A 6,949-nucleotide genomic window follows, 5' to 3' on the forward strand; every position below is an offset into this window, starting at 1 on the left:
CAAGCCCACTCCACCAGTCTTGGACAGGGCCACTGAGGCTGGCAAGATCTATCCATCCCCAAAGCCACCATGAGAGGCAGTATTTAAAAGCTAGAAGAAACCAATCTTAAAACTACACTTTCTGCCGGGCGGTGTTGGCGCACGCCTTTAATCCCAGCAGAGGCAGGTGGATCTCTGTGAGTTTGAGGCCAGCCTGGTCTACAGAGCAAGATCCAGGACAGGCACCAAAAAAGTACACAGAGAAACCCTGTTTCAAAAGCAACAACAACAACAACAACAAAAGACTACACTTTCAGGGATCCTTTCTATAGTTCGTTACTAAAGGAGTTTCTCTGACTGTAGAGTACCCACAAGGATGAGAGGCAATGTTCCCTTCTGAGCATGAAGCCGGCCCTAGGGACTTCTCTCCTGCAGCTGCCTCTTGCCATTGGTAAGGGGGTTTCTGTCTGTCTTTTATGGGTACTAAAGCCAGATCAATTCCCAGAACATAACTGTAGTCGATTAGTGTTTGTTTAAAGGTTTGGCTAGGTTGTTTGTTTGTTTGTTTTTATTTACTTTCATTTATTTATTTATTTGTTTTTTTGTTTGTTTGGTTGGTTAGTTTTTTGTTTATTTTGTTTCGTTTTGTTTTGTTTTGAGACAGGGTTTCTCTGTGGAGCTCTGGCTGTCCTGGAACTAGCTGGGTAGACCAGGCTGGCCTCAAACTCAAGGGTTCCGCCTGCTTCTGCCTCCCTAGTGCTGGGATTAAAGGCGTGCACCACCGCTGCCCGGCATTTTTTAAGGGTCTGCAGGTTTTTTTTTTTTTAATACTAGGAGCTTTATTTGTGGATTTTGGAACAATTTATGTTTTTTTGTTTTGTTTCGTTTTGTGATTAGACTTGGATATATATGAGTAATAGAGACTTGCTCTTATCTGAACAAAAAAAACTTAATCTTTTTATTACTTATTATTATTTTTTGATGCATATGAGCGTTTTGCCTTGCATGTATGTCTGTGTACCTGAGCACACCTGGTGCCTGTGGGGGCCAGAAGAAAGCAGCAGATCCCTGGTACTGGAGCTATAGATGGTTGTGAGCAGCCATGTGAGTGCTGGGAATTGAACCCAGGTCTTCTGCAAAAGCAACAAGTGCTCTTAACTGCTGAGTTTCTCTCCAGTCCCAGAAACATCTTTAAACAGGTTTCATTGAACAGCATTTGATTCTAAATGGCTTGTGTGTAATTCTTACCGTATTTCTATCATTTTGCTGGGAAGAGGTTTTGGTTTGCTTGAGAATAGTGGGGTGGGGGGCGGGGGAGGCCTGTTAATTGTTGTACAGTAAAAAGGAGACTCTCCCTAGACAAGACCTGGGCAGCCTTTGCCTTCTCGTACCACAGAGTGAAATGATGCCCACAGCCTAGAATCCCGAGGCACAGGAAGTTGACAGGAAGAAGGGCTGGTTCCACCTATGTGGGGAGGTGGTCTCAGGGCCCTCAGAAGCCTTGCAGCTCCCTCGGGCCCAGCTCCTGCACAGGAGACGAGGCCGGTCCAGTAAAGATCTGATGATGCCACAGGCAAACACAAATGAATGCCCATGAGGGGAGCTAAAGAGCAGGTGTGCCAAAGGGTCCCAGGCTTAGCCAGCCACCGGCCAGTAAGTGAGAGCGAAGCCGGAAAAGGCTTTCTGTCCTGCTGTCTGTCAGAGATGCTGCCTGTCCCCTGAGAGTGCCTGAGGGTTTTGTATGCATTTCACTCTACCGTCGAAGTTTGGCCTACTCATCTCTTCGGTTTCTAAAAGTCTTGGTGGTATTCACGGCTAACCACACAGTGTGGTCTGCCCTTCTGGAACATAGCTTGATAACTGAGCCCCAGATAAATCAGTGACCCGGTTCCAAGTCCAGTCTCTCTAAATATTTAGCGTTTGGCTTCATAATGCCTGTGTGATGGGGAGTGCGTAGGGGGTGCCTCAGGGAGCTGATGAGCAGGCTGCTGGGTGGCCCTGAAGCAGTTGTGGACAGGAAAGATTCTGCCTGATCCAGCCCGGCCTGCTCACCATTCTTTGCTTTCTTCCCCCTCTCCTCCTCTAAACGGCACCAGAGAACCTGCAGAGGAAGACCATGAGGGCCTGTCTATGGGGAAGAGCAGAAATGCAGGCAGCGCCTTCCCAGGGCTCTTGTGTTCCCTGAGGCTTGGATAGTCTCTCTTGTTTCCCAAGTCTATGTTGATCGACAAGGCCAATCTCAATGGGGAAATTGGGATGTCATCCTCATCCCACAGGCGCAGAGGAGATACCCAGAGTGAGAGTTTGTCTGCATTCCTCTGCCTTCCTCCACGGGGCCAGTCCTTACAGGTGCTGAGCACCATCACTGTGTCTACCCATCATAACGGTTTGATGTCCAAAGGGGCACCAGCTCTGTGCCATGGGTGAAGGTTGCTGTTCCCTGTTTGAGGCCTAGAGACTCTTTCTCCCTTGCACAGAAAGGGAGGCTACCGTGAGTTCAGGAGCAAGCAGTTTCCAAGTCTGGAGGGTGGATGGGGAAGGAGCGAGGAGTGGCAGGGGATTGGAAAGCAGGTGGGCAGCACTCGTTGGGCCTCACTTGTATTCACATACCTGTGGAACTGAACTTAACCAAACTGCCCATCTTAGCAGCCCTGTGGCCCAAATGAAATCCACCTGCCTCTCCCTCGTCTCCTGTCATTATTTACTTATTTATCTCCTAGGTGCTCTGACGAGAGAAATTCAAGGCTATAGGTAGGCGGCTCTGATGAGGGGAATCGGACCAAAAAAAAACACGGACTGAGGCAGCCACTTGGATCCGCCACGGGAGGCTGGCAACCTTGTGTTTGCAGATTCCTGTGGTCACTTCAGAGCTGCTCCTGGCCTTTCTGGTGGTCTTCCCAACTCACACGGTGCAGACTTGCCATGTTCTCATTCTGCAGGTGGGAGACTGAGGCCAGGAAGTCCCCCAGCCTCAGAGGCAGAGGTGCCAACAAAGGCAGCCCTGCTGGGGGTGGTCTGCAGCCTCTCCCTGTACTCTGGATACTCCGCTGGCTGAAAATTACAACTGCCTGCTGTTGTCATGGTGACTGGTCCTGCGATTCCATCCTACAGTGCTGTGTGCCCATGGCACCCAAGGCAGCCTATTTCCGCAGGAGAGAGAAAGAACTTCTATGTTGAGAAGGCTCAGACCATATCCCACCTCTTCCTAGGCCACTGGCCCCTCCCCTGCAAAAGAGCAGGCTGCCAAGACCCTTGAGTGTCGGCTTCTGGCTTTTCACAGATAGTTGACCTGTGCTCACCTCCCAGCTCCACGGGAGGCCAGGCCCTTGTAGCAGGACAGAGTGCCTGGCTCCTGTTCTGCTGCTGAGCAATCTGTTACACGGGTACACAACCAGCATCCATTTAACCCAGCCCTGTAGATGTGCAGTTGGGCCCTTTCCAATCTCTGGCTGTTACAAACAAATCTGCAGAGAATAACCTCGAACATATGTCATTTTGCACATGTGAGAATATTTGTAGAATAAATTCCTAGAAGTCAGATTACTGGGAAATGAGTGTGTGTGGTGCCATGTGGCGAATATGAGCCAAGCAACAAATTGAACTTTTTTGTCTGGATTGTTTTCTTTCCATTCACTGTGGCCCTAAAACAGGGACCACTCCTATCCTCTTTCAACAGACAAGTAAATGCAGGCCCAAAGAAATTTGGGAACTTGCAATTCACTGCCTTGGCCAGTGTCATGGGACAAGGAGAGAATCTGCAGCTCCCTATGGATGCATGGGCCTGCCCAGGCCAGTAGGCACTGGCTGAGGGACCCCAGTCCCCTCCACTCATTACTCAAATCCCATTTAAGCTTTGCCTACCCAGGAGCCCTAGACTAGCCCTCCTCAGAACCCCAGGCTCCCTGCATCCTGGCACTGGCCACCTAGTCACACAGTCCCCTTGCCTAGGAGCTACAAGACGCTGTCCTTGGCCTAGCCACCTGCACTATTCAGGGTGCCGTATTTCGGTCTTGACTTTCTTGGGTCCTGTTACCTTTTAGTCAGACTGTGGGTTCACGGAGAGTCACAGCCGAGAAGCATGGCAGCAGGCCCTGGGGAGGACAATAGGAGAAGCTAAACCAGCTCTGGGACCCAGGAAAGCCGACTGGCTTCATCTGAATCACAAAAAGGTTAGCGCGCAGGCCGAGGGGGCTGCTATGCCCCGCCCTCATTTGCATGACAAAAGTGATTGCCCAACGGCTCTCCCGGGCTTTGTTGTGATCTGGCAGCCTGCGCCAGCACAGCCCTGAGAATTGTTCCCCAGCACAGGTCGTTCCCTGGCTCCAAAGCTACCCCAGTGACAAAGCCACATTGTAAGGCCTGCCGCAGCTGCCAGCACCTGCTCCCAGCCCGCCGTTGTCCGGGGCTCCCGCCGTGTACCCGCTGTCCTCACTAAGGCTCAAACTCCGTGATCATGGTGTCACCCAGAACACAGGGATGATAGAGGAATCCTGCCTTGTCCCCGAAGGGCGTGAGAGTTGGCCCTGGCTGAGCAATGTTGAGGTCTCCAAAGTCACCAGTGCTGAACAGTGAGCCTTGGCTTAGGAGAGGAAAGAAAACTGCACATTACAGGTATGCTAGGTCATGCCAGGGCGTCACATTCTCCTAGTGAATGCTTCCAGGCTTTTCACTTGGGAAATGGGCTCAGAGTGGCTCCCTAACGGGCATCAGCCAGCAAACCAAAGTTCCAGGAGCCCCCACACCCTAGGTTTGCTGCCAAGGTCAATTGCCCCTCTCCTTCCCTGCTCTCCCCCTCCTTCCCTGCTGTCTCCCTCAGCAGGCAAGCACATGACCCCTCTGCCCTTGCCAAGGCCCTTGGACAGACATTCTCTTGGGTGCTGCCCTCTGGCTGAGCTTCCCACCCCTGAGCAGACCTTATTGGTTCTAGGCTACTCCTGCCACCACCTCCAACACACCCAAATTCCCTTGTCCTCTATAAACACAAAAGCTCTGTGAGGCCCCTGCTCACATCTCACCTTCCTCAGAAGTCCTTGCTGAGTGCCACCTCTCTGTGCACCCTCCCCTGTCCTGGCACTGTGCATTTTGGCACTGGTATGGCCCGGAAGCCGTGCTTTAGTGCCTACAATCAACCAACACCCATGGACCTAAATTGCTTTGGACTATATTCCACAAGAGAACCTTGCAGCCGCTCTGACTTGTGGGAGACGTATTTAACCATGTCTGGGGCTTCAGACCATCTGGAGGGGCACAGGGTTGTGCTAGCCACAGTACATTGTATACTCATGGGCCCCTCTTGAGGCCTTGACAAAGACATGAACTGTGCAGAGCGACCGACCCAGTAAAGGTGAAGGATGGGGAGCTGTGCCTTAAACCTGGGAACAGCTGGATGGGATGGTTTCTCCTAGGAACAGAGGCCTGCTCTTACAGGGCACAGCCAGCCTTCTAAGTCCCCACAGGAGGCCCCTCTTCCTCTCTCCATAGGTTCCTCCTGGGACCCCTTACCTCCAAACCTAGCTGAGGAAGTGGAGAAGTTATTTATAACAATCCCCCTGGGGAAAGGGGCACAGTGGAGCAGAGGGAATCCTGGCAGAGCCCAGGCAAAGCCCCCGAGTGATAGATTGTACCAAGCCAGGGTGACACGAAGCAGGACATAACATTGGAACGCATCCACTGTGCAGATAGGGAACCAGGTTGAGCCCAGGCCGCCAGAGAATCAGCCCTTAGCCTCTCCCAGAGGGAACCAGAAGCAAGAAAGGTAATGTGGGGAGACCCAAGGAGAAGCTGAGGTGGTTGAACTGGGGCAGTACAGGAAAGGGAAAGCCAGGTCACCACCAGCCTCACCATGGGTCTCAGTGCCACAGCCAAACAGGCTTGCTGGCCTGGATGTGCCTGGAGGAAACTCGTTGTACTCAAGAAAAGATAGAATCCTGCTGTTGGAGGAGGCAAGGCCAGGGCCAGTTCCTTTAGGGACAGAAGACACCTTCCTTCTACTCCTGTAAAGGGGCCTATGCGGCCTAGCCCCCACATTCAGGTTCACAATGAGGGACGAATGGATTAGCAACACTCAGGAGAGCCTTGGCATCCCAGAGGCTGGCAGAAGAGCCTGTAAACCTCGGCTCCTCCTCACCAGAGCGGCCTGCTGGCAAGGTATCAGGTCAAACCTTCAAGAGAACCTGCTACCTAAGGGAGTTCTCTAAATAGTGCCATTGTCCCATAGCCAGGATAAGAAAGTGGGGGTGTAATTGGACACCCCATGGTGGCTGATGTGGTAGATGCTATGTGCCTTCTCCCAGGCACATTCTCTACTCTCTGGTCCTGGCGCTCTGGTGTAGCAAGTGCTCACCACAGCCAACAGGAAGCTGAAGTCTCTGGGAAATCTGCTGCTTGAGATGGGGGCAGGTCATCTGCTTCCACCACATGCCTGGTTTCTGACTTTCACAGCAGGTCCTGAGCGATGGCCAGCAGCACCTCCTGAGGAGAAAACCAAACTCTGGATGGTAGAGCAGCAATAAGAAGCTTCTAGCCCAAGGAGAGCCGCCTCCAGAGATAGGACAATGGGAGACCCTGGTTCTTTACTACTTTCCTAGACACTGACTGGGTCGTGGTACTTGCAGCCCAAGGAGAGACCTTGGTTCTTTAAGAGATAGTAGACTGCATCCTGTTACTTGCAGCTCAAAACAGTGTGTGTGTGTGTGTGTGTGTGTGTGTGTGTGTGTGTGTGTGTGAGAGAGAGAGAGAGAGAGAGAGAGAGAGAGAGAGCACCCAGAGTCATGAACATAGTAGGTAAGCACTAAGCTGAAGTCCCCGCAGCGTTTGTGACCAATAAACTGGGCATATAAACTTTGTGACAGGTAATTTTGATCATCAATTTGACATAATCTAGGATCACATAAGAAGAACAGAATCTCAGCAAGAAACTGTCTAGATTAGGTTGGCTTGTTACCTGAGGTAGGGGGACTTACTCTGAACA

At 51.6% G+C, this 6,949-nt stretch overlaps 1 pseudogene; it reads left to right on the forward strand.

Annotated features, from left to right (window-relative positions):
* Positions 1–280: 280 nt before the first annotated feature.
* LOC131903252 (small nucleolar RNA U3) lies at positions 281–485 on the forward strand (annotated as a pseudogene).
* The last annotated feature ends 6,464 nt before the right edge of the window (positions 486–6,949 follow it).

Source organism: Peromyscus eremicus, chromosome 1 (assembly GCF_949786415.1).
Source record: "Peromyscus eremicus chromosome 1, PerEre_H2_v1, whole genome shotgun sequence".
In the NCBI taxonomy this organism is placed as follows: Eukaryota; Metazoa; Chordata; class Mammalia; order Rodentia; family Cricetidae; genus Peromyscus; species Peromyscus eremicus.